The following is a 4,383-nucleotide window of genomic DNA, read 5'->3' on the forward strand; positions in this document are numbered from 1 at the left end:
CATTGTACACGTTACGTGTCTTTTAAGTCTTGGATGGATCAAAATGGAGAATTTCATCATATCGTCATTTTTATGCGGAAATAAAATCACTGGTCTCATGGCTGCGAACGATCTTAAAGATCGAAGCATGATCCAGAGACGGCCTCGAATGCCTAGTCGTTGCCGATCTCCCTCCCTCCCCCATTGACTGTATCGTGTGTTCCACGTGAACAAGGATCGAGAATAGAATATATCGTAATAAGTGTCACTAATAATGATACGTAATAAATAAAGCGGTGATAAAGCGATCAAGCGAAGGCAAAATTTTCTCGTTTCTTTTTCGTTAATTTTTATAAAATTATACGATACGAAATTGACCTTCGATCGTCTTTTTATTCAATTCGAATGAAATTACCGTGGTTAACGCGAACAAATCTTACCGGATGACACGATGCAAAGCTCGAAAAACAGATCGGAAACAGTTACGCCTCAACGTGTTCTGTTCGTGGTAGAGAGCGTGGACGAACGTAAATAAATAAAAGCAAACAACTGTACAGCGTACAGATGTTTCCATTATATGGTTAGCATAATGTCAGTTGTGGAACTCGTCTCGCGGAAAAATTTTTGACCTAGAATTACTTCTGGTGCCTTCTTATATACGATATGTGATATAAAGAGTAAGGATAATACTATATTTGTATATCCGAAACAATACAGGCAAACCAAGTGACGTTATAACATGTATATAATTATAAAAAATAAGACAAGTTAGTATTTAAGCGATGAGTGTAATGTAGGAAACACGCGATACACATACATCCACACAAACAGAGATACACGTATATGCGATGATACATTACATGTGCGCGGATGCAGACATCCATTCAAAATCATTATACATGCTCACGTATACACAGTGATTACTATTTTTTATGTTTTTTGTTCTAATCTCGGAGACTCTCGTGAGCCTCTATGACGCTTGTGATCTTACTTATTTCTCTACGACTGTACCAAGGACTCTCGAAAGCAAATGTGTCAAAGATAAATCGAAACGATTTCGAGCCTCCTTGGTGGTTTTGCGAAAAATTTTATGCCTCGGTCATTTTTCAATTTTTTATCGTTACTTCTTTTTCTCTGCCTTTGAATATATTTTTTTTTATTATTATTATTATTATTATTATACACTATACATCTTGCGTACACCACACCCTTATCTTCTTCACTTCGACGATCGTCCCGTGGTGATCAATCTCGACGACGAATCGCAGAACGGAGAAGACGCGACAGAAATTCGAAGCGAAGGATCCTCCGGTTTTTTGAGCTCGGTAATGAAATATTTACTCGTAGACTCAAAAATTCCGAGACGGAATCTGTCCTCTGTTACTCGTTCCAGCGAAAATTATTCGTGGCAAAAATTATATAATTTTTTAGCGAAGTTTTAAACAAAAAAAAAAATAAATAAATAAAAATAATATCGTAACATTTACATTTCAATTGTTATTTAGCGAAAATAGAGCGAAAACCGAGATCAAATTGAAATCTGTGTCGTCTATTTCGTCTATATAGATAGTTCGATAGACAATCGTTAAATCATCGGCCTATATCATTATCATTTATCATATTAATTTCCATCGTTTAAGAATGCGCGGATCGTATTCAAATCACTGGAATTCCAACCCATATGAAATGTACGTACGGTGTCGATCAACTTATAACCGAAACAGATCGAAAATAATTGTAAATCAGAGAATGATCGAAGCTGATCGAATCGTTTCGCAGAGGACGAGCAAAACGAGCACACAAAATTCGTATCGCGCGTGAAAGACTGAGCACAGGGCATAAAATTTTGCAACAACATTATAGTCAGTTTTTGTTCCTCGTTTATTTTTCGATCGTTCGCAAGATACCGCGCTGATACGGCAGCGATACTGTAATCTCGCCGCCTGAATAACCACATTTCGTAATGCGCTTGCAAGCAGCGTTACAGCGTCCCGTCATTCATCGTGGTGATACGCGGAAAATTGTATATAACAAATCCAGTTAATTTGAGAATAAAGTAAATGAAAATAAACGAAAAAAAAAAAGAAAAAAAAAAGAAAGAAAAAAATGAAAGACTTGGACGAAAAAAATAAATGATAAAGAAACCATGGTGCTCTGCATAATCTATTTTTTACGAAAAAAAACGTTCCATTAATGCGTAGGATATATTTACTAAGTACGCTAAGTTCGTTCAATATTTAATAATATCTCCTTTTTTCCTCTTTTGTGTACATATTCTTTACAAGCATAAACAATATTAGTTTTAACGCGATGCGAGGAGGATCCGTTTGATAAAACAATCTATACGCTGCACACACGCGTCATATATATGTAAGCGGCGACGATAGGTCATTGCGTTAGTCTGACAATATTATCGCATATTTCGAATGTATCACGAAATCATTACGATAACTATCTTTCTCAAACTCGCTTGCAATAATAAATAATACCGTTGAAAATTAACCGGCATAATTTATTTTATACCGAATAATCTTTTAACTTTATTTATCATTAAATTCGTCTAACGTAGCGACGCACGTTAGAAGAAAGCTATTAACAAACATGAGGTAAGAAATATCGATTATCAATATTATTAATTTATTACTAATACTTCATAATCAATATTATTATATTTAAAACTTTTATTTATAATTCGAATATTATAAATCAAGAAAGAAAAATGTTATTTCAATTTAAACAAATCAAAGTAATAGGGATATGCAATAAATATCGTGTAATCGTATAAATATTCTTATACAATAAATCGAATCGTCGAGTAAAATTAATAATAGTAAAAGATTTTAAATATAATAAATATATTAAATTAATATATTAATATATTAAACCGTTTAAAACGCGTCACAAAAGAAAGAGAATATTATACACAACGTTCAAACTTTTAGAAAAAATTGCTCTTTAGGAAAAAAAATTAATATAAATAATTAATATAATAAAAAATTAATATCAAGCGTTGTAGTATTTCTCTTTTTTATTTTTAGATTCGACTCATTTCGTTCTTTTCTATCGTATCCTCGTATTCGATGAATATTTAGTCCTTCTTTTTATCAATTTGCTGCACTTATAATTATATTCTTAAACTTTTATACTTTATTTATTTAACAATCATTTATATTTTAATATTTCATTTAATATATCGTAATATATCGATAAAATCTTTATTCGGAGAGCAGAAAGGAATACGTTCGTTCCGTTCCACATTCGGAAACCGACTACATTTAGTCGATACGTATACAATAACAATCGAAGGAATAAATCTTCGCTCCGTGTTTCGAAAACGATTACGTTTAATCGACTACGTATACAATAACAATCGACGCGGCATCGCGCTACGATTCACGTTCGATATAATATTCACACGCAAGAATATTAATATTTATTTTATTTTATTAATTTATCAATTATTATCACGATTATTATGCTTCTTTTTTTTTGTTTTTTACGTTACGTTTATAGATTTTTAATTTTAATATTTTTCGTTTTTCGAATAGTTTAATTATTTTATAATTAGTTTAATTTTTTTTTTTTCGTTATTAATTTTAGATTTATAAAAATTCATCAATATTTTTTCTTTATCTTTTCTTTTATTTTAATTTTTTAATCATTTTTGTTTAAATTATCGTTCGATTTATCAGTATCTATTAAATCTATTTAATCGTGAAAATTTAGTTATGTTTTTTTTTGGTAAAGATATTTTTTATACATTTTTTTATCCTTTTCTTTCTCTCTTATTATTCGCTGCGCTTTAATAATTATAACGATAATAATTAATACTTTTAATTACTATATTCCTTTTTTCAACCTTTTCGTTCGTATTTATGATTTTTGTTTTAATTTTCGGTATAATTTTGAATTATTTTTTCTTCTTTTTTAATAGAGGAATTTTTACTGGAAGTAAAAATAGACGAAATAAAAAGAAAAAAAAAAAAAAAAAATACGATGGAAATTAAATTTTTCAGAAGAGATATCGAAAAATAGATCGAATTTGAAACGTGAATCAAATAATGGATAGATAGGTCACTGACAAATGATGCGTCAATGATTCTCGTTTCGATTCATTTAGGAATTTAATTTCTATTTTTAATAAAAATGTTTTTTCTAGCGATCGAACGATGGGTTTTTTACGATTCGCAAGGATAAAAAAAAATAAAAATTAAAAAAAAAAACAAACGAAAAGAATTCTCGAGTACCTAAAATAGCCGAAAATTAGAAGTTTTCGTTAGAGGGGCGGTGGCTAAGTTGGAACGCGGCGTTTGCCGCACGCCGAAGAACTCGAGTTCGAGACTCGTCGGGTCACGAAGGAGAGTTTTGTCGGGAGCGACGGACAACTTCTTAACTTGCCGCGAG

At 31.1% G+C, this 4,383-nt stretch overlaps 1 protein-coding gene across 3 annotated transcripts in view; it reads left to right on the forward strand.

Annotated features, from left to right (window-relative positions):
• LOC102677565 overlaps positions 1 to 2,481 on the forward strand; it is a 168,165-nt gene extending 165,684 nt beyond the window's left edge. For all 3 annotated transcript variants that reach the window (XM_031510326.1, XM_006615363.2, XM_031510327.1), the window contains one exon: positions 1 to 2,481. The gene's annotated coding sequence lies outside the window, so the exon portion shown is untranslated.
• The last annotated feature ends 1,902 nt before the right edge of the window (positions 2,482 to 4,383 follow it).

The sequence above is a fragment of the Apis dorsata genome, unplaced genomic scaffold (assembly GCF_000469605.1).
Source record: "Apis dorsata unplaced genomic scaffold, Apis dorsata 1.3 scaffold_221, whole genome shotgun sequence".
Classification (NCBI taxonomy): domain Eukaryota; kingdom Metazoa; phylum Arthropoda; class Insecta; order Hymenoptera; family Apidae; genus Apis; species Apis dorsata.